Source organism: Euprymna scolopes, chromosome 15 (assembly GCF_053919585.1).
Source record: "Euprymna scolopes isolate OS-2025 chromosome 15, ASM5391958v1, whole genome shotgun sequence".
Classification (NCBI taxonomy): Eukaryota; Metazoa; Mollusca; class Cephalopoda; order Sepiida; family Sepiolidae; genus Euprymna; species Euprymna scolopes.
Window position 1 is genome coordinate 1,486,476 of NC_136496.1, and position 27,646 is coordinate 1,514,121.

The 27,646-nt window shown below is 36.2% G+C and overlaps 1 protein-coding gene and 1 long non-coding RNA gene across 3 annotated transcripts in view; both read right to left on the minus strand.

The window, feature by feature from the left end:
• Positions 1-27,646, minus strand: part of LOC145293689 (leucine-rich repeat neuronal protein 1-like) — a 139,082-nt gene that overhangs the window by 83,577 nt on the left and 27,859 nt on the right. The window lies entirely within an intron of this gene.
• Positions 23,226-26,885, minus strand: LOC145293688 (uncharacterized). Its single transcript, XR_013869747.1, has 2 exons — positions 23,382-26,885; positions 23,226-23,326 (listed from the first exon to the last, which is right to left on the minus strand). It is a non-coding gene; the product is annotated as an uncharacterized LOC145293688 (long non-coding RNA).

Sequence of the window (27,646 nt, forward strand, 5' to 3'; positions counted from 1 at the left end):
CTAAGATGTATAGCAATAACATACTGAATTTTCAAGAGTCTATGACAATTTTAAATGCAAAATAGCCTGGAAATTTATTTAAAAGAACTCGCAACTAGTATAGAATATAGCCCCCCCCCCTCCACAAACGCACAAGAATATATTTGTTGTAAGATTGAAGGTCAAATGTTGGAGAATTGTTTGTGATAATCTTGTGACCTCTACCTGTTGATTGGGGAGGAAGCGACTTTCAGTTTCGCGAAAGTCAAGTGGGTATCTGTGAACGCCTACATGAGCAAAATTGAGTTGATCTTCCCGGATCAAAAGGTCAGTTTTTATGCAGTCGATATTTTGGGATTCAAATCTGTTTCATTGCAGATCAATATTTTGCAAACAAAACAAAAAAACAATATTGAATTCCATGAAAAGCCACTATTTTTTTTATTTTTATTTATTTTTTTTTTTTGTAAATTTTTTTCAGAAAACTTTTCGTTTGGGACAAAGACTGAAATTCGCATAAAATGACATAAATGTACATTTTCTTTTTTACAATAGAGTCACTACTTATCAAAGGCCAGAGGCCATTCGAGGATAAGGGTTAAACAAGTGTACAGTAGTCAATGGGACAATATTATTATAGTAATCGTTAGTAGTGGAAATTTGATAAATTGGATTACTTAAGGAGACAGCTCATCAAGAACTTGTTTACGTTGGACTTGAAGACGACCATATTGTAGTCAGCTGGAAAGCAGAGAAATGGAAAAGAGTTCCACAGGTGTGCAGTTCTAAGAAAGAAACTTTTTTCATAGAATCCACGTTTAGGTTTAGGCACAGATAAAGTGTGGAAAATTATTGATAGTTTTTTCAGATAGATGAGTGTTTTTTTGTAAAAGTTTGGCAAGGGAGGACCATAGATTAGAGCTCAGACGAGCGCTAGCCACATTCTTTGTTTCTATGAGCCACTACTTCATAAGTCCCTTAACACTGCAGGGTTGTGGGGGAACTAGATTGCTGTGTAATGAAGCGATGCACTCTAATTGTAACAGAGCATTGACAAACAAGATCAGCAGCAGCCGTAGGATTGCTTATTAGCAAAAATATTAACAGCAGCAGCCGTTTTAGTGTTATGCAAATTAGCAAGTGTGCATGTGCTGACGTCATTGGAAGAAGGAAGACAGTGTGTGCCAAGGAAGATGGGTATGTGAACACGGGTCCAGGGGTGGCGTAAGTTGGCGTAAAAGATGGGTTTTTTTTAAGAGTCTCTCTCTTAAAAAAAAAAAAAACCCATCTTTTACGGAAGAGCGTTGTAAAGCACATGGGTGTGCGAAGACACTTTTGAAAGATAAAAAAATGCGTTGTTGTTGGAAGAACCACAAATAAATGCTTTTCATTTGCATTTTAAAAAAATGCTGAGTCGGATTTTTATTTCTTTCCTTTTTTTTTTTTGTTTCTTTGCGACGAAGTCTCAGGCAACATGCGGTTAAAGTGTAATAATGAGCTCTTATTGTAACAGTGTCGACAAATGAAATCAGCAGCAGCCGTCGGATTGCTGACTAGCAAAAATATTAACAGCAGCAGCCGTTTTAGTGTTATGCAAATTAGCATGGGAAGAAGAATAGAGAGCACCACCCAGTATTAGAATATTCCAGAACCCTCTCGATCTTTCTTGAAGGTTCTAGAAAGTTCTGAGAACTGAATTTTTAAAAAATCTTTATTTCTTTTTTCACTTAGTTTAGATTTCCGTGAAAGAAAATCTTTCTGAACTAACAAATAAGACCCTTCTCTGTATATAGCCTCCATGACAGACGAGAGGATTGAAAATTATGAATGGGATGTAAAGGATTGATGATTTATGAAGACGTTTTATACTAAGTATTTGTTGGTATTGGACTTAAAGATGACCATATTGTAACTCATAGGAAAGTAATACTGTGGTAACGTGAGAATGAAAATATCTTTTCAGGAATATATTTTATTTTTGTTCAACTTTTATTATTTTTTTGCTCTGGTGCTCACAGATGACGTTGTTTGTAGATATTCCTGGCTTAAATGCACCAAACATTGTTATTGTCGTTTTTTTTTTCTTTCTCTTTGCAAAACTCAATCATGTTCTGCAAAGCCAAAATCAAAATCAATTATTTAAAAAAAAAAAAAAAACAAGCCAACAAAACACCATGAATAAATATTTTAAGATATAAAGAACTTACAGCGTGAATTTTTTTTATGTAAATGACTGGATTCGGCATTAAATGACCCAAAAAGGATTGATATGCCATAAAATAAAATAACCAAACCAAACGCCATGATTAAATATTTGAAGATATAAAGAACTTGAAGTATAAAAACTTTTCTCCAAAATTTCTGTATTCGACATTAAATAACCCAGAAACGGTTGATATGCCGTAAAACAAAAAAACAAATCTTTTGTGATTGTTTGTTTAGAAGAAATTAAATATATATATATATATATATATATATATATATATATATATATATATATATATCATTGCAACAACATTACTACTAAGCTTAAATAATGTCACTTTTCTAAACAGATGACCTTTTTAGTTTTGACCTTTCCCAAATCCAACTGAACCAAACTTCATGTTTCATTCCATCGCGTGATGGCATGCCATCTGCTTGACTTTAAGTCATCTTGATCCTTCAAATGTATTTCCCTTGCCACGAAATACAAGAATTCCACAGCTTTCACGTCTGCGATGATCCGACTTTATTTTTCGCTAAAGAAACAAAAAGAAATCGATACGTTTCTCAAGTCGGAATCGTTACAAAATCTTGTTTCCATCTTTTTTGTCGTCTTGTTGAAAATTTTAACACAAAAATCGAATGCATCTTTTCTTGAGTGCACTTATGCATCTCTGGTCGTATGTTAGTCATGCTTTAGTTTGACCTAGTGCTACCAGATCAGGCTGTCTGAAGATAATACTTACCTGACCTAAAGTGCACCAAACATGAATGCTTTGTTTTTTTTTTTGCTGTTTTTTTTTCATTTTTTTTTTTATGCCAGTAGTCCGAAGAATCCAAATAATATGAATTATCAATCCTCATCTAAAAAATCCAGAAATACAATGCGGTTCTCCATAACTTATTTTTTTGAACTTATTCATTAATAGTTGAATTTTTATAAACAAATATATTTTTAAGTTACAAAAAACACAATGTCCAATTGAAGCATCGTTTATTATCTCTAAAATCCAGAAATACAATCTGATTCTCCATAATAAAAAGATCTTGGTTATTTTTGACAAAATTTTTAGTAAAAAAAAAAAAAAAAAAACCCTGCTAGTCCATCTGAATTAAAATCAGTTGCTTCTTGACATAAAAATCCCAAGTAACTCTAATGGCATGCCTAAGTATTGTACAAATAGAGAAATAGTAGTCCGAATAATCCAAATAATAAAAATCAAATCAATTCTCATCTCAACAATTCCGAGATACAATCCGATTTTCCATAATAAAAAGATCTTGTTTCAAACCAATTCCAATTTCTCTTCAACCTCAACAAGAAACACAACTAAACACAAAGAACTGACAATGTCTCTGTACCTCACTCGACTAACATCAAGTTAACCCCAACTCCATTTTCATTCTCCTACGGGACAAACAAGTTGATTTATGATGCTGACTTCATATGATACTCAGCTAACATCAAATTGATTGCATCTTCATCCATCTTTGCAACAGATTGGTGCTACCAGAATAGGCTGTCTGAAGATAATGACTTCCTGACCAATGCACCAATCATTGATGTTATTGTTTTTTTTTTTCTTTCCTTTTCCCTTTGAAATTTTATTTTACAAAGTCAAAAGGAAAACAAGTTTTCCTGTATAAATCAAACCAAACACCACGATTAAATATTTGAAAATATAAAAAACTTGCTATTGTATTTTTTTCTTTCCCTTCAATCATGTTTTTTAATATTTTGTAATTTGGATTGTGAATCTCGCACCGTTTTGGCTGATGTTGCTTATGACCTCCTTCATGGTACGTTTCGTTTAACTCGAGAAATTTAATGTCACATTTGGGAATTTATATAGAATTTCGAAGTGAACTTCATTTGATTCATTCATAGGGTGAGATTATTCTTGCTCTGTCATTCATGACTGAGTAGAAACCTTAAATAAGAAATTTTTGTTTTATTCTTAGGGGTATCGGGAAGCAAGAAACAGGAAGAGTATTCCAAAGTCTAGCAGTCTGAAGGAAGAAACTATGAGAATAGAAGGCTTTTCAGCATTTAGGGATCTTAACAGTGAAGGGGTGGGATTTTGTTTGTCGGGTTAGTCGGGAGTATGTACAGCGAGGGAGCACAAGTGCTAGAAATTCATCAGATGATGTTTTATTAGAGCACTTGTAGCAAAACAAGCACAGGGATGCAACATTGCAGTGATGGGACAGAGGTTGGAGCTTGGTTGATAGTACAGGACCTATTTGATTTTTTTTTTTTTTTTTGACCTTGTCTAAGATTGAAAGATTAATGCTAAGATAGACCAGTCCAGATGTGACCACAATACTTTATGAGTAGGTGGGTGGTGGTTTTGTTGAGATATAGGATACTAGCAGGTGTGAGTAATTTTCTAGTATGATAGAGGGAGCCCACCTTCTTTGCAGCAGTCTTGGCAATATCTTCAATATACTTGTTCCAATTCATGCTGCCTGTGAATGTTAAGCCGAGGAGTTTCAGGCAGGATATGTTATTTGTTGTAGCAATTGGTGGTTGAGAAAGCTTTTTTTTTAGTTGTTAAAGAAAAAATAAGTTTCGTCTTAGTAGTAGTAGTAGTAGTAGTAGCAGTAGTAATTATGCCTAATTGGTCTACAATTTTAGTCTCATTGTCTGTTTTGCAAAGATCTAAGTACCCACATTAACAAGTTTTCTATATAATAAAAATAAAATTTTGGTTTTGAATCAAAATAGTAAAAACATGTTGAAAGTACATGTCTGTAGGTGTGTATGTATGTGTGTAAAGGTAGGTATGTGTGTAAAGGTATGTATGTGTGTAAAGGTATGTATGTGTGTAAAGGTAGGTATGTGTGTAAAGGTAGGTATGTGTGTGGAACGTATGTAAGTGCGTGGAGGGTTAATGGAAACAAAATGGTGCACATGTTTTTCTTGTATAAATGTTCTGTAATTTAAGCACAAAAATAAAACGAAAGCCTCTGAAAGCCTCCTTTTTACTAAATCAGAAGATATCTAAGTTGTGCTAAGTGAATTATCATTCAAGAAAAATGGTTTTTATTTCATTTGATTCTTTTCCTTTTTCGTAAAAGCCAAAAACAGTAAAAAATTTCAAAAATCTTTCGGTTCCATTAATGTCATTCTTTAGTGAAGATTCTGCAGTTGAATGATCAGTTCATTTGGAAATATTGTTTGTCGTTTGAAAATCCATCTGAAGGTTTATGAATGGAATTTTTCTCACAGATAAATGTGAGCGGATAGTAAAGGTTGTCGAGAGTGGGAGGGGTGGAGGTTGTCCTTTTCAGGACAAAAATTGATTTCATTTTCATATTTCCTTGATGTTTGATCTAATCATCCATCTAATTTCAGTTTCAGTTTTGTAGAGACAAGTAGTCTTTTACAAAGAAGATAGGCTCCCTCTATCGGGCTAGAAAATTACTCGCACTTGACAATATCCTATATCTCTACAAAGCCATCATTCGCCCATGCAAAGAGTATTGTTGCCATATCTGGGTTAATGCATCTTCCACTAACCCCTCCCTCTTAGACGAGGGTGCTAAAAAACAAGCCTCAAATTTAATAGGTTCCGCATGATAAACTAAACTCTAACCCTTGTCTCATCAGCACAATGTTGCATACCTGTGCCAATTTTGAGAATACTTTAATGGAATTTGCTCTGATGAACTCATAGCATTTGTGTCCCTCGATGTACATTTCTGACTTTCCTGGAAAACAGCAAAATCACAACCCTTAACAGTTGAGGTCCCTAGATGCTGGAAAGCCTTCTACTCTAAAATTTTCTTCTCTTGAACTGCAGGGTTTTGGAATTCCATCCCTGTGTCCCGCTTCGCTGACTGTATTAACATGCAGAAGTTTAAAAGTAATGTGAACAAACATTTGCTGAAATCCCTACATAGTGTCTATGTAGATATCGTCTCAGATAGTAGCACCTTACGTTCAAGTGGCAAAGCACTGCTAAAAAAAACAAACAAAAAAAAAAGAATGTGAGCAGATAGTGATGATCTTTATAGGAATGGGAGCTGTCCTTTTCAGGACAAAAACTGATTTTTAGATGTGTCCATGTTACCCTAAGATGTTCTAATCATTTAATTCCAGTCCCCAGGTGCATGTCAATCCCAATCAGAAAAGATGACAATTTTTTTGCAAGCAAATCTGTCTCTCCTCCCACATACAATGACCAAATGGTCACCCATCTGTTATTGAACGGGTTTAACATTACTTAACTTTGGTGTACCAATGTGATTATGCCGCATCTGTCATGCTTCAGCATTTCTATGTCCAGGCACAGTTTTTTTGCATCATCCTTCTATTAGGTTGGTGCAAAAGTTCTTGCGGAAATTAAAAATTTTTATTTAGATGATTCATTTTTTAGTTTAAATTACAATCGTTTTTAAAACAATTATGCCTTCTTTTCAGAATGTTCAATGCAAGATGAAAAAAAGTAAATTTGCACAATTTTCTTATTTCAATTCAAGCTAGGCTAAAAAGCTGCTGAAACAGCTTGTGATATCAACGAAGCATTTGGCTCAGGAACGACTACTAAACGCACAACACAATGGTGGTTTAAGAAATTTTGAAGATGATGAGCGTAGTGGTCAGTCATCGGATGTTGACAAACGATCAATTAAGAGCCTTAAGTTGAAGCCAATCCATGCACAACTGTTCGAGAAATTGCTTCTGAATTAGATGTAACATATACGATGATTGAGAGAAATTGGAAAGCCAAAACAATCTTCATATATAGGGTACCTCACGAATTGAATGACAACTAAAAGAAATGCCATTATGAAGTGCATCTTCCCTTCTTTTATGCAACAAGAACGATCCGTTTCTCAATCAGGTTGTGACTTGCAATGAAAAGTGGGAGTTTTTACGCTAACCAGCGATGCTCAGCTCAGTGGTTAGATGCCAACAAAGCTCCACAACACTTTCCAAAGCCAGAGTTGCACCAAAAGAAGGCCATGCTGACTCTTTGGTGGTCTGCAACCGGTCTCATCCATTATAGTTTTTTGATTGCAGGCGAAACCATTACAGCAGTGAAGAACTGTCAAAAAATGGATGAAATGTATCGGAAACTTCAACAACAACACTCAGCATTAGTCAACAGAAAAGGCTCAATTCTCCTCCACGACAATGCCCATTGCTAAACTGACCCACGACAATTCTCCTCCACGACAATGCATGTTGCTAAACTGACCCTGCAGTAGTTTGAATGAATTAGGCTCGCTGCCTCATCCGCCATACTCTCCAAAACTCTCACCTACTCACTACCACTTTTTCAAGCATCTTGATAACTTTCTGCATGAGAAAAACCTAAATGATAATGATATCTAAAACACCTTCAGCGACTTCATCGCCGCCAGAACGCAAGATTTTTATGTAACTGGCATAAATACACTTGTTTTACATTGGCAAAAGTATGTTGATTCTAAAGGTGCTTATTTCGATCAATAAATTTTTTTTTGAGCCGAGATATGTTCATCTGAATTTAAAATTTAAAAACCGCAAGAACTTTCTTGTCAACCTGATACGTACACCCTAAACAAGACTCAGTGCCACTTGGATGTAAGACACGGGGGTGTAACATTGTGGCCATGGGACAGGGATTGGAGCCTGATTCTTTTTTGGACCCTATCTAAAAGTGAGAGACTACTGGCAGATGCACCAAGAGCCGGCCTTGGGCATAGGAAAAATAAGGAGGCGCCTAGGGCCTTCGATTGTTGGGGGGGGGCCTCGCAAGGAATCATAATATAAAAATTCATATACATAATGCTAAAATGCATAAGACAAAATACAGGCGTATTAATATAAGCGTGTGATATCAACATTTGGGCTGGTTCATCTGCTACTAGTCTCTCGCTCCTAGACAAGGTTCAAAGGAGAGTTGCAAATCTGATAGGCCCTGAACTGGCATCTAAGCTTCAGCCTCTGTCCCATCGACGAAATGTTGCATCCCTCTGCCTGTTCTACAAGTATTTTGATTGTGAATGCTCTGACGAACTGCAAGCACTTGTGCTCCCACGACGTGAACACCCTCAACAAACCCGACAGGCAGCTAAATCCCACCCCCACACAGTAGAGATCCCTAGATGTAAAAGATCTTTTTACTCCAGTAGTTTCTTCCCCAGAACCGCTAGACTTTGAAATTCCATTCCAGGTCCCTGCTTCCCCAACTGTACTGGCATGCTGAAGTTCAAGTGTAACGTGAACCGACATCTTGCTGCCCAAATCTCTACATAGTACCCCAGTAGTTGTTGCCCCTGATAGTAGCCCCCTACATTAAAGTAGCAATGTTTGGGGTGAAAATGTAATAAAAAAAAAATTTACTTGCATAGTTAGAGTAGAATTCAGTATTTTCCAATATTGTTTCAGATATTGTTTCGTTTTCTTTGATGTTTTACGTTATATTTTTTATGATAGTTTGAATACCAAATTAGTTGCAAATGTCACTCTAGCCGTTCGTATAGCATTGACAATTCTAATTACTTGTTGCATCATGGGAAAGAATTTTTTTGCAAGTAGAAATAAATAAATAAATAAAAACTATTTGAATACAACAATGACGCAAGAACACCTGAACAGTCTGGCAATGATATCGAACGAGATACAGTCCTGTGTCTAGATTATTTATAATTTATTCATAATTTTGTTATCAACATATTAAAAATTGATTTTTGTTTAAGTTTTGTTTACATCTGTGCGAATATGTTTGTATAAATTTCAATTATTTATTGATTTAGATATAAATACAGGTACTTTTAATAAATTGTGTCATTTTACTTTTTTCGGTATATATTTTTTATTTTTCTATTTCATTTGGAGTCATCAAATTCACTTTGCGTAGAGCCTCTGATTACTTAAGGCCGGCCCTGATGCACCAATCCAGGTTTAGCAACAATACTCCATGCACAGGCGAATGGTAGCTACAAGATACTCTCAGGTGTGAGTAATCTTCTAGCGTAGTGAAAGAAGCTCATCCTTTTAGCAGCAGTCTTGGCAATGTCGTCTATATATTTGTTCCAAATTATGTTGCATGTAAATGTTAAACCGAGGAGTTGAACTAGAGAGTTTTTAATCATGGCAATCGGTGGTTGAGAACTTTTCTTGTGTCTTGAATATGTGTCGTTTATTAATATCAGGAATAATACAGGTTCGACCCGTGCGGCACACCTGTTGTTATTTATTCTATATTTCCATTTGTATTTTTTTTATAGATTTTTTTTATTTAATCAAAAAAAAAAAAAAAAAATCAAAATCAGGCAAATTGTCTTTACAAACCTATGGAATAGTGTTATCAGATTTATTTTGGTGAATCTCTGATCCATTAGAGGATTCTTAATTAAGTACGGAAACGTATCTGTGATTTGATTGGCCCCCCCCACCCTTTCATCTTCTCTACAACCCTTCTCTCACAGACGTGATGTTGCTAGACTCAGTCTATTATGATATTGATACATTTTTGATTCAGTAAATTTTTAATTTTGATAACTTTCAGATTTTAATAAATTTCAGATTTCAATAAATTTTTGATTTTAATATTTTAATAAAAAAAAAAATCATCTCCAGGTAATAAACATGCAGACGCATGTGAACAGACAGGTGAGAAATGGTAATACAATTAGATTACATAGCAAAGTTTATTTCCCAGGACTATCCATTTGTGGGACACAATACCGTAGTACTGTTTCCAGTTAACTATAATATGGGCATTTTCAAGTCCAATGTAAACAACTTCATAGTTATTATTGTTTCACCACGTTTCTGCCAACTCATCCTCTGGCCTTCTTCAGGTGGTTAACCACGACGAGATAGGAATGCTGAGTCTTGTAACTTGTATCCGCATTAATTACTGCCTTCCATAGTTGTCGTCTCACCACGTTTTGGCCAACTGTGCCATGGGCCCCGCAGATAGAGGCATGGAGTCTCTACAGTTCCAGGTAAGTATTGCCTAAAGATAGTGGTTTCAATCCTACTCAAAGCAGGCCAGAGGAGTAGTTGGCCGAAACGTGGTGAAACAACAACCACTATGATGATGAGAATAGCAGTCAGCAAAATCAATAAATGAATAAATACACAAATTACTCATCTCAATAAAAAAAAAAAATAATGTATAATGTAAACAAGTTCTTGTTGAGTTGTACTCTTAAATAATTAAACCCTACCCAAATTCCACTATTGCTGATCATCAGTGTTATCTCACCAGCCACCTGACACTCATTAACCCTTATCCCCAAGTAGCCTTTGGGCCTTGATAAGCGATGACTCCCCTAGTGTAAAAGAAATGTATTCTGTGAAAAGTCTGAACTTTCGACAAACTAATTTTTTTTTGAACTGCATCAAAATGTTTTGCAAATGTCACGGCAATGTTGAGTCAATTAATTAAAATCGCCCCTGATCGTAAAATCAATAGACGTGAAGGCAATCAAAGAAACGTATTATAAGTCGAATCTGTGAGAGGAAGCTCAAGTGTAATTGATCTTTCGGTTAGTGGAGGGCAATATGGAATTTTTTTTTTTTTTTCAAAGATGTGCATTGAGTCTGGCAATGATTTCGTTTTTATCCTCGCTTCAAGTCCACTTGAAAAAAAAAAGTAAATCGCTTTAGAATTCGATTCTTTTATGTTTGATGTGTGAATGGTAACAGTTAATCCTTTTAAAAAAAACGGTATTTCTTTTTTTTTGATCCGGGCTTTTCCAAGATGGCCGCCTTGTTAAATTATTGTCTGCTGACTTGTTTACTTCAAGAGCTATGGTTAGGATTAAAGTCGGCTTTAAGTCAACAAAAGGCTTTGGTGTGAAGACCACAATGCCAAGAGTTGCCTTCTTTTTGTGTAGCTGCTGCATTTTGAGCGGCAAGATGTGCACTACTTTTGATGTTCATGGCGTCTCTAGGTCAGGTTTGTCAAGACTATTGAACGAACTTTTATATATTTGAATTTTAATATTGGTAAGGTTTACAACTCCCCTTTCTCATTCTTTCTGTAAAATGAACTGAGCCGACAGTCATTATAGGTTGAGTTTGTTAACTTGGCTTAGTACCAATTTGACTAATACCAGTTGTGTATTAGTAGATATTTAAGAATTGGTTTTAGACAAGCTGTAGGAAGATTCTACTTGAAAAAGTTTAAACTTTTTGAACAATACATAAAATTTAATGTTTTGTTTAGCTTTGTAATCAGAGTATTCTTTATCTTATGTATAAAAAGTGAATCTCTGAATGAACATTCATCCTCTCCCATCTGTCTGTCTGTCTGTCTGTCTGTCTCTCTCTCTCTCTCTCTCTCTCTCACACACATATATATATATGGATAGTATTTTTCTCTTCTGCATGTTTCGTTGAACAGCAGGGATAATTCCTGTTTGTTTCTCTTGTAATCTGTCTTTTCCATTTGGCAGACCAATGTTCAAATGTTAGCTTTGAAATGCATTGACCTAAAGAGGTTTCTCCTTATTCCTCTTTCTGTTCCCCTTTATTATAAATTGTTTTGAATTTTTGAAACTTTTTAAATTGTTGGAGTTTTTTAATATTATATATTTTTATAAATTAAAAAAAAAATCTTATTTCATTTTCTTATATATTGTTTTGTATATTCTTTTAGTCTTTATTGATTTTTTTCAGACCTTTCTCTCTTTTATCCCCATCATATCACCCCCTCTTAAATATTTTGTTTTTCAATTCTAATCTAAAAAATTTTTTTCCATTTTTAATCTAAATGTTTTCAAAGTTGGTATTGTCATTTTACCTTTACTCGATGAGAAGCATCTAACTTCGAAATGCCATAGCCTGAAAAGTTTCTCCCTTATTCCTCTTTCTGTAACCGTTATTGACTTGATAATGTAATAAAGTTCCTATGTAACTTTACTCATTATCTTCTTAACGTATTCTCTGTCTGTCTGTCTCTCATATATATATATATATATATATATATATATATATATATATATATATATATAACTCGATCTAATAAACGAAAAATTTTTGCCCTTGTGTTTAAGGGAGGTGGTGTTTGATCAACACTGCTGGGGAGCCATGATTTAATATACTGTTTTGTTTTTAAATCCCCGGCACAATGTTTAGTAGTAAACAACTTGAATTAATATCACAACTAATGCGAATTCATGAAAGCAAATTAATTCAGCGATTGCTGCAGATTAATTGACTTATTGACAAAAGAATTTTCCAACAAAGGACTAAAAACTTATATTTAGTTTTAAAGGTTAACAGACTTCCAAGACTATATATTGAGAGGTTAATATAGTTTGCTTGAAGCATAAGTTTCCATGAATGCTAAATGTGGAGAAAGGGCGGGAAATTCAACTTCTATTCATTATAAAGTTAAAGTGAAAACTGATTTTGGTACAAAGCGTCAAGTATGCGTACAAAAAGTGACTTCTGTTGAAAGGACACTCCCGACAGGCAACCCCGGAAGTAATCTAGCAGGCGAATTTCAACAACATACAACGTTTTGAGTTCCTCTTTCTGCACTACGAACGGTATCACACACACGCAGAACTTAACTGATTTATATTAAGTATTTGTCTTTTGTTGTTTTATCATGACGCAATCTCGAAGACGATCATTTGGTTATAGACCAATGAAAATGCTATATCCACCTGAAACTGACAAACTAAAGAAAATGCTATTTAAAAGTGAAATGTTACAAACCAATCAAAATTATATTCTCATAGCGATACAAAGACGCTTTAAATAAAAAAAAAAAGAAAAAGGAAATAATAAAAGAAAGCAAGAATGGTTCAAACTTGTAATTCTATTTCATTTGATAAATGTTTTTCGATTGTTTCACGCGGCCAAATAACCAATTGCCATTCATCTGTCTCATGTCGCTCGTCAGAAATGTGCAAATTAATGTGATCTAAGTCTTCACTGTTGATCCTCGGGATAATCGGAGCAAACAGTGTCATAACGAATGGGGCTTATACAGGCAATCTCCCGTGTTGCTAGAAAGTGCGGTATTAATGGGGGAGAGGCTCGGTCGTGAGGTGCGGATAATCTTATTGAAGACTAGCGGGGGGGGGGGACCCGGCGTTGCCCGAATGTTTGGAGGTGTTGGTTGGTCGGGCGGGTAAGTAAGCGAAGTAAAAAAAAAAAACAACAGAAAAATGAACGTTATGTGAAAAATGGCTTAAATAACACTGGTTCAATATTTAAATTTAAAAAATCGAAAAAAAAAAAGAAGACATCTCACACCACGATTCGAACCCAAAATGGTTAGATAACGAACCAACGCACTAACCAACTGAGTAACGTGACGTACATGAAATTTAGTCAGTTCTTCAACTATTTAAAGTAAATCAGGTCATGACGTGACGCATGCATAGAACCGATCTCGTCATGAGAGGACGGTTTCTGTTGACCCCCCCCCCCCGTCAGAAAAGTGTTAATTTCAGGGTGAAATAATGAACGTTTTTGGCCAATTTTTCGATATTTTTCGGGCGAAGGATGGAGCTTTTATATGAGACCAAGTTTGTTAATTTTTGTTGTCTGTCGAAAGTTTTTAGCGGACACACAAACACACATGCATACATACACACATTTTCGCTTTTATATATATAGATAGATGATGAATGGGGAGAATTAGAACAATGTTTTTGGCTGTTGACCAATGCAGATGGTCCGCAGCAAATGATCACTCTTTTTTTTTTTTTTTTTTTTTTACTCCTTTTGATCCCAAACAAGACATATTGCTATTTGGAACAAAAGGGGCTACTTTTTGGGATCGTGTCTAGCAGGGGACTGTGGGGAGTTGAGAAGCGAGTTGTCCGTTCGCATTAGATTTTAAACTTCTGCAGGTTAGTACAGTCAGGGAAGCAGGAAATACAGAGGGAATTTTAAATTCTAGCAGCCCGAGAGATGAAACTATTAGTCAAAAGCTTTCTAGCATTTAGGGACCTCAAAACTGAAGGGGTAGTATTTTGCTGCTTGTCAGGAGTATGTACGTCGAGGGGGCACAAGTGCTAGGAGTTCATCAAAGGGCATTTCACAATGAAAATTGTGTTTCTTTCGTATTTTGTTCCTACACTTCCCTACCACTCTCCAAAAGTCAGCAAATCTTTTTACAGGAGAGACATGCATGATTGGCAAAATGGATACGATCACAGACTATGTAACTGGCCATTTTAGCTGAGATCAAAGTTTTCGTATATATATATATATATATATATATATATATATATATATTTAATACGTTTTCACACCAAATAAGGCACATTACCACTTGGATGTAGCGGGCTACTATCAGGGACATAAACTACAGGAGTACTATGCGGGGAGTTGAGCAGCAAGATGTCGGTTCACATTACATTTGAACTTCTGCATGTCAGTACAGTTGGGGAAACAGGAACCGGGAAAGGAATTCCAAAGTCTAGCAGTTCTGGGGGAGAAACTACTGGAGTAGAAGGCTCTCTTACATCTAGGGATCTCTACTGTGAAGGGGTGGGATTTAGCTGCCTGTCAGGTTTGTCGGGGGTATTTACATCGAGGGGGTACAAGTGCTTGCAGTTCGTCAGCATACGATTCAAGTACCTGATTGGTCTGTTCTTATTATACCAGGCTATAAATATAATTGTCCAAATTTTGTGATCATACTCTACCACTATTTTTTGTGTCTGAGAATGATCTTGGTGTGACTTCAGTTGCGGGAAACTTGGGTAGAAATCAAAGATCAGCCTGACATTTATGTTGCCGTTACCTGTTGGATTAAGGTATATCACCTGGCTAGTATCTAGGAGGTCCACCCTTCCAGATTTTCAGGTGGAATAAGTTCATTGCCACTGTTCAAAGATTTTCCACCACATTAAAACCGAAATTATATTTAACTTTGACCTCGTGGGGAGTCAAGCAATCAGCTACACCAATTTCAAATCTGATGTTTTTAACTGCTGATTAATGAGCTTATGATTACTTTCCCTCCCCAGCTATGAATAAAACAAGTGACTTTTATTCAACTAACTGTATACAATTTATTGCTGACAATAGATATTATGTTGATATACAAATCAAACAGGGTTGATATACCATAAAACTGAAAAAATTAACTTATCTTTTTAGAGAGGGAGGGTGATAAGGCATCCTCCCCTCAATAAAAAAAAAATGATTCATGTATTCCTGGAAATGCGAATTTGCTATAAACAGTATCGTTTCCACATGAATAAAGTTATAAAAAAAACTTTTTTTATGTATACTAATGAGCTACTACTTATCGAGATCCGATAGCCACTCAAGGATAAGTGTTAAAAATTATCAGTTGGCGATGACAAATAATGAGATTAGAAATGATGGCTTAAATGATCAGAATTTAATTATTCTTGATAAGAATTTGTTAACGTTGGATTTAAAAATGACTACATTGTATTAAGTTGGGAAGCAGCCCTGTGGTATTGTGTTCCACAGATGAGAAGTTTTTGAAAAGAAACTTTGTTCATGATATTTGTTTATTTTTTTATGTACACAGAGGGGAATCTTAACATGTGAACTTTTGAGATGAGGATTGATAACTTTTTGGATTATTTGGACTACTGTTCTCATCTCGAGTGTCGTTTTCACAATACAACGAACCATGGCAGAACAGAGAAACTCTGAGGTAAAATTCGGTTCTGGAGTTGAAAGTTCTATCCTCAGTGATACTGAGAATACAATTACAAATTATTTAAGATTTTTCCAGGTCGTGGCTGACGGAACAAAAGCATGCTACGCTATGGATTAAATACAGCGTTTTGTTCGAAATTCCGTGCAGAATCCTGAGTTGAACAGAAAGATCCCAGAGTTCAACAGAACACACCTGAAGAAGGTTGAAGGTTACATCGGCCAAACCGTTGTGAGAATTAGTCATCATATGAACAGTAGTCGGAATAATCCAAATAATGCAAGAATTTAACGTTGAACATAAAAACGACTGTTGTATCCGGATGGGAAGCAGCACTAAGTTATCATAGTTCCGTTTAGCTTTAGGTACACAGAAGGAGAAAGAAAAATCTTTGTAGTGTTTGACACTAGACGAGTGTTTGCTGTGAATGTTTTGCGGGGGAGGGCATAAATTGAAGCTCGGTCTAGTACCTACGATGAAAATAACGACAGAGTAGAAAAAGGTGTAACAGAGCACGTATGAGCGCATGTAAAAATATCAGTAGCAGCTGAAGGATAGATGGTTAGCGAAAGTATTAGCAGCAGCAGCATTGGAACACATATCGTACATTGGGGTAATTGCGTCAACTAGCTAAACATGCTCTTTTGGCAAGAGCACTTTTTTTTAGTTTGTGCCAAATCCGGGGATAATTGTGCCATTACCCCAAAGTACAGTATGCAAATTAGCAAATGTGCACGGGCTTGCATCAGAAGAAAAATAAAAAAGGACAACACGTGGTTGAAAAGAGAAGCAAAGTCCGCACTAGGAAAGATGGATGTGTAAAGTCAGAAGGCGAAAGATCAAAAGAAAAAAAGTGTGGCCAGATGAGATGGACATATGGTCCCATGGTGGCGATGAGAAACTTTTAAGCTGGTGTTGAGATGGCAGGGTTTTCTTAATCTCATAGCAGACGATATGAACAGTTAGAAAAAAAACAAGAAGCAGGCATTGTTTTTTTTTTTTACTCATGTTCACCCCTTACAAAGCATATTGCCACTTGGACGTAAGGGGCTACTATTTGGAGCCATGTCTAGAAAAGATTAACAAGATATTTACAAGATATGTTACATTTAAACTTCGGCATATCAGCACAGCCAGGGAAGCGAGCAGCAGGAAGAGAATTTCAAAGTCTAGCTCTTCAAGGGAAGAAACTATTAGAATAGAAAGCTTTCTGGCATTTAGGAACAACAATAGTGAAGGGGTGAGATCTTATTGCTAAGCAGGTTTGTCGGGGATATGCACGTCGAAGGGGTACAAGTGAAACGAGTTCATCAGAACGCATTCCATTAAAATATTTGTAAAACAGGCATTTGGAAAGTAACGGTAATAAATGCCTTTTGTTAAAACAAAGAAAAGCTGAGTCGGATTTATTTTGTTTGTTACTTTGCACAGTACCGGATGGTGTGGGGGGGGGGTCTGAGAAAGGTTTGAAGTGTAACGAACACGGTTCAAGCATAACAGCCACGTTACAAAGGTTTCTTCGGTGAGAAAAAGGTTGTAGGGAAAAGAGATCAACCATCCACTAGATTGTGAAGGCGATTTTGTTTTGTACTCTGTTAAGACAAAACGAAATTCTTGAAAAGAAACTTTGCCCATGGAAGTTTCGTTTAGTTTAATCTATACAGAGGAGAAAAAAAAAAAGAAGGAAATTATTTGTTAGTTTTTGATATTGATCTTTTACAGGTATGGGCATAGATTGGAGCTCAGTCGAGAACGTACGATGTAAATAATGATACAGATCATCTCTCACACACACCGGATTTTGAAGTCGATCCTGTATTCTGTCAAGGCAGTTGTAACGAGAAGCACAAATATATTGACGTGTAAGAAGTGAATTTGTATACGGATTCTAGGGAGGAGGAGGAGGGGGGGGAGGAGGTTTCTTATATGTCGAAGAGCACACCCGCACGTGCATATGCGGATTATCTTTTGACTGATATAAACCGCGCATATCACTTTCTCTTTTTGATAAAAATAAATACAAATATGTCAAATTCGTATAAACAAGTCAAGTTCTTCTTTTTCTTCTTCATCGTTTGGTTTCTGAATTTTTTGAGATGAGGTTTGATAATTCGCGTTATTTGGGTTACTCAGACACTACTATTCTCATCTTTATTGTTCCTATTTACTTGTCCCCCCCCCAGGAGAGCAGAGTTAGACCCAAGGTCAGCTTTTAATGTAGGGAAAATCCAGCTCCCCAAAAAGGGGCACTCTGGATAGGAACAAAAATAAAAATTGTTTTAGTCTAGATGGATTTCGCCTCCATTGATCAAGGACTGAAAAGGTGGATTGTAGTATCAGAACAGATACTACACTTTGTTCTTGGCCAAAAGGTCAAGGAAATCTAACACACAACGTTTTGAAAGGACCCATGATGTAGCGGATAAATTACTTGGTAAAATTCAGTTGGACGTTAAATTCTTCTGGAGCTTGAAGGTGCTAGCGATACTAAAAATACCTTTTCAAATTACTTAGGACTTCTATCCGGTCATGGCTGACAGAACATGCTACCCCTTGTGGATTAAATAAAGGGTTCCATTCAAAATTCCATGCGGATTTCTAAATTCAACAGAAAGATTTCTGCGTTCAATGAGATACACCTGAAAAAGATCGGAGGTGGCATCAACCGAAACGTTGTGCAAATAACACTCAAGATGAGAACAGTAATCAGAATAATGTAAATCATCATCATCATCATCATCATCATCATCATCATCATCATCGTTATAATTATATTCGCTTCAACATCCGTTTTACATGTTGGCATGTGTTTGCTTTAAAAAATATTAACTTCCAAACTAACCTGTCCTCTCCGGATCTTTATTTATCCCTCTTTCTCTCAAGTCCATTTCATCACTTCCTTCCATATTTTCCCTGCAACCTCTTTCCCACAGAAGAGACGTTGCGAGCTTGTCTCTGCTCTATCTTTATTTTCATGGCAAGTGCTCGACTGAACTCAAATCCATGGCTCCCCTTTGCCAAACTTTCACAAAAAACACCCGACTAGCTACAGCCACTATAAACGATTTCCCCCACTCTCTATCTGTGCCTAAATCTAAACACAGATTCCATGAACAAAGCTTCTTTTCCAGAACTGTTCCGCTGACCTGCTTCCCGGTTGAATACAACATGTTTGTCTTCAAATCCAATGTAAACAAGTTCTTGTTGAGCTGTCCTCATAAATAATCAAATTCTACCCAATTTACACCATTAACGATTACTTAACTACAACCTTACATTTATTAACCTATATCCTCGAGCTGCCTCCAGGCCTTAACAAGTGTTGACTCTCAAGTGAAAAATAAAAGGGATCGAAGAAGAGGAGAAATCCTTTTATGAAAATTTCGATTTTGATGAAATTTTAGACATCAATTATGAAATATTTTCCAAATGTCAGTTTCTTTAAGCATGTTAAAATCCCTATTAATCCTCTTAATCTTTATCTGTACATAGGACGAATACGATAATACTTAGTTTGCTACACCTTATCAAAACAATGTGCATAAAAATTTTAGCTAGATTGGACCAGTAGTTTTTGAGAAAACTTCTAGATTAAATGTGATGTTTTGGTGACAAATCTCTGTCAAAGTTCGCTGCACCTTATTATGACAAAGATTTATGCAAAATTTAAACCCAATCGGCCTATGACAACTCGATCGGCCTATAACAGTCTGTTTACTTTCATAATTTCGAAATTCCGGCCTTGACAATCAGTCCGAAATAAACTGGGTAATTTCGATGGCCTTTTTGCTGTCTGCCTGGTGCAAAATGTTATGTGTAGCCCTAGGAGGTCAACCCTTCCAGGCCTTGCCTCCTGGCTTTTGGAAGGAGCAAGCTTATTGCTTGTTGCCTGAAGTGCCTTCACAAGGGAATGCCAACGGGGGCTACTCGGGTATATTTTTTTTGCAGGGTCAAAGTGCTCCTTCTTTTGGAGCACTGACTCATTTTTCCATCTTCCGATCTTGTGTCACCTCGTCTCACGCAGGGAGGATGAGATAAATGTCGGCCTGTAGTAGTTTTTGAGGAAAAATAGAACCAACAGATAAAGAGAAATGTGATGTAGGTACATCTGATTCCTTCACGCACATGTACAATGTAATTTACTGCTAACTCGGACCCGTTGTCATAAACAATGTAGCAGTAATTGGCATTGTCCCCCCCCGCACCATCATCGTTGTGCCCCCCCCCCCCGTTGTGACAATTAGTTTCCGTAACATTTTAGTGATGCTCAACTGACGTAACATTTATTTAGTGATGGTCAACTGACGTAACATTTATTTAGTGATGGTCAACTGACGTAACATTTATTTAGTGATGGTCAACTGACGTAACATTTATTTAGTGATGGTCAAATGACGTAACATTTATTTAGTGATGGTCAACTGACGTAACATTTATTTAGGGATGGTCAAATGACGTAACATTTATTTAGTGATGGTCAAATGACGTAACATTTATTTAGTGATGGTCAACTGACGTAACATTTATTTAGGGATGGTCAACTGACGTAACATTTATTTAGGGATGGTCAAATGACGTAACATTTATTTAGTGATGGTCAACTGACGTAACATTTATTTAGTGATGGTCAACTGACGTAACATTTATTTAGTGATGGTCAACTGACGTAACATTTATTTAGTGATGGTTAACTGACGTAACATTTATTTAGTGATGGTCAAATGACGTAACATTTATTTAGTGATGGTCAACTGACGTAACATTTATTTAGTGATGCTCAACTGACGTAAAATTTATTTAGTGATGCTCAACTGACGTAACATTTATTTAGTGATGCTCAACTGACGTAACATTTATTTAGTGATGGTCAACTGACGTAACATTTATTTAGTGATGGTCAACTGACGTAACATTTATTTAGTGATGGTCAACTGACGTAACATTTATTTAGTGATGCTCAACTGACGTAACATTTATTTAGTGATGGTTAACTGACGTAACATTTATTTAGTGATGGTCAACTGACGTAACATTTATTTAGTGATGGTCAACTGACGTAACATTTATTTAGTGATGCTCAACTGACGTAACATTTATTTAGTGATGGTCAACTGACGTAACATTTATTTAGTGATGGTCAACTGACGTAACATTTATTTAGTGATGGTCAACTGACGTAACATTTATTTAGTGATGCTCAACTGACGTAACATTTATTTAGTGATGGTCAACTGACGTAACATTTATTTAGTGATGGTCAACTGACGTAACATTTATTTAGTGATGGTCAACTGACGTAACATTTATTTAGTGATGGTCAACTGACGTAACATTTATTTAGTGATGGTCAACTGACGTAACATTTATTTAGTGATGGTCAACTGACGTAACATTTATTTAGTGATGGTCAACTGACGTAACATTTATTTAGTGATGGTCAACTGACGTAACATTTATTTAGTGATGGTCAACTGACGTAACATTTATTTAGTGATGCTCAACTGACGTAACATTTATTTAGTGATGGTCAACTGACGTAACATTTATTTAGTGATGGTCAACTGACGTAACATTTATTTAGTGATGGTCAACTGACGTAACATTTATTTAGTGATGGTTAACTGACGTAACATTTATTTAGTGATGGTCAAATGACGTAACATTTATTTAGTGATGGTCAACTGACGTAACATTTATTTAGTGATGCTCAACTGACGTAAAATTTATTTAGTGATGCTCAACTGACGTAACATTTATTTAGTGATGCTCAACTGACGTAACATTTATTTAGTGATGGTCAACTGACGTAACATTTATTTAGTGATGGTCAACTGACGTAACATTTATTTAGTGATGGTCAACTGACGTAACATTTATTTAGTGATGGTCAACTGACGTAACATTTATTTAGTGATGCTCAACTGACGTAACATTTATTTAGTGATGGTCAACTGACGTAACATTTATTTAGTGATGCTCAACTGACGTAACATTTATTTAGTGATGCTCAACTGACGTAACATTTATTTAGTGATGCTCAACTGACGTAACATTTATTTAGTGATGCTCAACTGACGTAACATTTATTTAGTGATGCTCAACTGACGTAACATTTATTTAGTGATGCTCAACTGACGTAACATTTATTTAGTGATGCTCAACTGACGTAACATTTATTTAGTGATGGTCAACTGACGTAACATTTATTTAGTGATGGTCAACTGACGTAACATTTATTTAGTGAGGCTCAACTGACGTAACATTTATTTAGTGATGGTCAACTGACGTAACATTTATTTAGTGAGGCTCAACTGACGTAACATTTATTTAGTGATGGTCAACTGACGTAACATTTATTTAGTGAGGCTCAACTGACGTAACATTTATTTAGTGAGGCTCAACTGACGTAACATTTATTTAGTGATGGTCAACTGACGTAACATTTATTTAGTGATGGTCAACTGACGTAACATTTATTTAGTGATGGTCAAATGACGTAACATTTATTTAGTGATGCTCAACTGACGTAACATTTATTTAGTGATGGTCAACTGACGTAACATTTATTTAGTGATGGTCAACTGACGTAACATTTATTTAGTGAGGCTCAACTGACGTAACATTTATTTAGTGATGGTCAACTGACGTAACATTTATTTAGTGAGGCTCAACTGACGTAACATTTATTTAGTGATGGTCAACTGACGTAACATTTATTTAGTGATGGTCAACTGACGTAACATTTATTTAGTGAGGCTCAACTGACGTAACATTTATTTAGTGATGGTCAACTGACGTAACATTTATTTAGTGGTCAACTGACGTAACATTTATTTAGTGATGGTCAACTGACGTAACATTTATTTAGTGAGGCTCAACTGACGTAACATTTATTTAGTGATGGTCAAATGACGTAACATTTACTTAGTGATGGTCAACTGACGTAACATTTATTTAGTGATGGTCAACTGACGTAACATTTATTTAGTGAGGCTCAACTGACGTAACATTTATTTAGTGATGGTCAACTGACGTAACATTTATTTAGTGATGGTCAACTGACGTAACATTTATTTAGTGATGGTCAACTGACGTAACATTTATTTAGTGAGGCTCAACTGACGTAACATTTATTTAGTGAGGCTCAACTGACGTTGCTGAGGCGGTGATAAAATCAGTTGTATATTTTCATTAGCTTTTATTATTCTCTTTCTTTTTTACGTTTGAATATTTCATTTGATCTCCACATTTTGTATACTGTAGACACTGCAATTAGAAATGCTATTAGTCGGAATTATGTATTACTAGCAAGGTTCCCGGTGTTGCCCGGTGCCATAAAAAAAACTAGATATTAAATAGTGTTAAGTTTCTTCACCCCCCCCCCTCCTAGATGAGAATTTTTTTTTATGTGAAGAATGAAAAAAGAAATTTCCTTTTTTCATTTTTCTTAAACTTTTTCTTCTAGGGGGTGGGACATCCAACCAGATGTCTGACATTTACCCCTATTTTAGTGAGTCCAACCAAGAGATCTTTTCAGGATTCTAGCCGTCCCTTTCAGTGCAATCGTTTGTATTTCACTTGCACTTGGTTCACTGGGTAATGTTACTAAAAGTGCTAAACAAAATTAAGAATACCGCCACAGCACTACTAAAACTAAGTTTTATTAAATCATTTCTTTCTGATAGGTTCATAAGAGTAGTAGTTGATGGGCAAAGAGCAGAAGCTCCCAGTATTAATGCTGGAGTCCTTCAGGGTTCCATCCTGGGACCAACTCTCTTCCTGATCTCCATTAATGATCTTCCAAATCACATCCTTACATCATTTGTAGACATTTATGCTGATGACACTACTATCTATGGTAGTACATCTAAGACAGTAAACGACCAAGTTCTCTCTGATTCTCTCTCCTCTGATCTTGAGCATGTAGTACAATGGGGAAAGGAGTGGCTGGTTACTTTTAATGCATCCAAAACCAAGCTTCTATCTTTACATCATAAACGTTCTGATCCCCATCTGGCATCAATTGAAATGAATGGCTTTCGTCTTCAGTTTTCGCCTCAAGTTTTAACAAGCTTTTGGGCTTGACCTTTACTACTGATCTTAAATGGAACATGTACATCAAATCTGTTGCCAAGGCCGCTGGAAAAATGGTCGGATCCTTCTATCGATCCAGTAGATATCTCACTGCCGATGCAATTCTCTATCTATTTAAGAGCCAGGTACGTCTAAGGATGGAATACTGTTGTCACATCTGGGCAGGAGCTGCTAGAAAGGACTTGTCCTGCCTTGATAGAGTTCAAAATAGACTTCGTAGCCTTGTAGGAGATGTCCTTTTCTCTTCCCTGCAACCTCTATCTCACAGAAGAGATGTTGCGAGTTTGTCTCTGCTGTATCGTTATTTTCATGGAAAGTGTTCGACTGAGCTTCAATCTATGGTCCCCCCTTGAAAAACTTTCACAAAAACACTCGTCTAGCTGAAAACACTATCAATAATTCCCCCCACTCTTTATCTGTGCCTAAAGCTAAACGTAGATTCCATGAACAAAGCTTCTTTCTTAGAACTGCATGCCTGTGGAAGTGTCTCCCATTTTCCTGCTTTCCGGCTGACTACAATATGGTTGTCTTCAAGTCTAACGTAAACAAGTTCTTGATGAGCCGTTCCACTTGTTAACAAATTTACCGAATTTCCATTACTAACGATTACTATATTGTCCAATTGTGTGCTGTACACTCTTTAACCCTTATCCTCGAGTGACCTCTTGGCCTTAATAAGTGGTAATGCCTATGTAAAAAAAAAAAAAAAAGAAAAGTTTTTTTCCATCACCTTTTCTTTGTTAGGAAACGATAGATTACATCCGGAGTTAGTGTCTTTCAGTTTGAAAAAAAAAAAGAAAATGCTGACTCATTCTTTTGGTTATAGTTTGTGGTATTCCGTTGGTTATTAACACAGCTGAGCTGGAGCCTCACTGCACCCAGGCTGTCCACTACATACAGAGGTCCAGTCCACTAGACGATTGAGGTTGGGACTATGGTAGTCTGGTGTTGGTGGCTGGTCAGGTATCTTTTCCAGCCAGAAGTCCAATTGTTTCTTGAAAGTGTAGGAGGACACTCTCCTAACATTTCTTATTTTGGCTGGAATACAGTTGAATGTTCTTGTGCCACAGTAGGTGAAGCTTTGGTGGATGGGGAACTTGATCCACTGTGTAGTCCCAGGTGTGGTTTTTATATAGCACAGTCTCTCTCGCCGCTGTTGTATTAATGTGTGTGTGTGTGTGAGAGAGAGTTCCCTACGGACTTCTAAACAGGTAGGCCGATTTTTATGAAATTTTTACACAAATATACTTTGTGTGCCTGGCAGTGTTCTTAGATAGGTTTTGTATTGGAATGTCTTTGATAAATATCGATTATCGAAAAAGTTTGATGAAAGAAGGAACAGGCGATTTTGACTATAGTTAACACTTTACACAGCCTAACATCTCAAGTGCATTTGAGAAGTTTTATTATCGAACAAGCAGAAAGGGCCGGCATATAAAATCAACAGTAGTATCTTTCATATGACAGGGATGCGTTCAAAACAAATGTTTCTGTTTAGAACACAATTGGACCATGATACTTGATTTTTGCATTTTAAACTTAAATTCAAGACATTATATATAAAAAAAATAATTTTATAAAATCAACAGTAGGTTCTCTACAGTGCAACGTAGATTACATTGTATCGTGGACTAAATCACTGTGGAGAGGCTTGTGAAGTTTCCTTCTGGTGCATCACGATGGGCTGATAACTAGAGCAGACAATCGATTTCATTGAAAAATAAGCGACTTCGATCACAATAAAATATGGGAGTGTGAAACATTTGTTGATCCTCATTGAATCACGAGTAACGTGGGGTTTCCTTGCTAGTTTTGCATAATATTAAAGGTCATGTTTAATTCTTGAATAAATTCTATGATATAAATGACCATTTGAGCCTCAAAAAAATGAATATTTGTTTTCTAATCTTTAGATATTATTTTTCCGGGTTTACACTTAAAATATAAAGTTTGCAGGAGTTTGTTTCTAAGTTTTTGAGATAAGGATTTAAATTTTTTATTATTTGGACTACTGTTCTCTGCTTCAGTGCCATTCTCATAGCGTTTTGGTTGATGTAACCTCCGACCTTCTTCAGGTGTGTCTTCACAATGGCTGTTATTCTTTTTCACCATTCACCAATAACAGCCATTGTGGAGATACACTTGAAGAAGGTCGGAGGTTACATCGGCTGAAACGTTGTGAGAGTAATAATCAAGATGAGATTAGTAGTCCGAACAATCCAAATAATACAAATTTGTGGGGGTTTGTTGTGTATTTTTAAGTTTTAGTTAATGATACACACATACAGACGACTGAGATTTCTATAATAGATGGTGTTTTGGTGTCTATTTTATGGATAATAATGAATTATTCCAATTATTATAAAGACCAGGAGAATATGCCTGTTGGCGTTATGCACAATCTACACACACTTGGCCGTCGGACTGACGTATAACCACTTTTTATGGATGAAATGCATTAGAAAATTTAGCATCAGCATTAATCAACAGAAAAAGCCCAATTCTCCTCTACGACAATGCCCAACTGCATGTTGCTAAACCGACCCTGCAGAAGTTGAGTGAATTGTGCTATGAAACGCTGTCTCATCCACCATACTCTTCAGACCTCTCACCTACCGACTATCACTTTTTCAAATATCTTGACAACTTTTTGTGTGAGAAATGCTTCAAAATCCTAAGTGATATCAAAACCTCCTTCAGTGACTTCATCGCCACCAGAACGCAAGATTTTTACATTACTGGCATAAATACACTTGTTTTGCGTTGGCAAATGTGTGTTGATTCTGATGTTGCTTATTTTGATCAATAATTTTTTGCTTTAAAAGTTAAAAACTGCAAGAACTTTCTTGTCAATTTGATAATAGATGATGATGCTGTGGTGTCCATTTTACTGATAATAATGAATTATTTCAATCATTATAAAAATCAGAAGAATATGTCTCTTAGTGTTATGCACAATCTACACGCACTTGGCAGTTGGGCTGACGTATAACCACTTTTTTTTATGTTGTATTTGCTTTCTGTTCAATCAATTTCATTTTCACTAAATACTGAGTTGTGTCTTTCTTCCGTACCCTTACCGGTTTACAGCACATTTATTTTGAAAATAGGAACAAGTCCTCTAAGTCTGGGAGAGTGTGAGAAATAAGGGGAGGGGTCAAGGTGAACATGGTCAGCTACTCAGGTCGTATGGTTTACAGGATTTCTATTTCGTTCTAGTAAGCAAGACTACTATTTTTATCCTTATATCGAGAAAATAAAACAATAATCCTAAAACAGTGAAAACTTTTGAGGCGGCTAGCGTGTGAACATTACGTGTCATGGTGAATGTGATGTAAAATTCAAGCAATGGATACAAACGCTGTCTTAACCTTTGTCAAAACAAAAACATTTATTTGCATCTATTTCTAATCGAGATGAGCGTATTGCAGAAATCGGTCTTTTGAAAGATTAACAAAGACGCCACACGGAGCCTTATTGCATGTCACAAGCCTCGAACGAACAAGACCAGCATCCTTCTGCCTGCGTTTGTGGAATGAATCAATCAAAGACGACGACAACAAGGCTCTTCCTGCACTGAAAGAAAACCTAGCAGCAGGCTCTGAAGTTCCAAGGTAAGAGAGGCTAACACTCAACCGGACCTGAGCGAAGATTGACAAAACCCAAGACAACCTGCACATGTGGGATGCCTGGTATCTCAGCGGCGCCAACGTGCAGACTATCGCATGCATACTCACAGATTGGCCCCGAAGTGA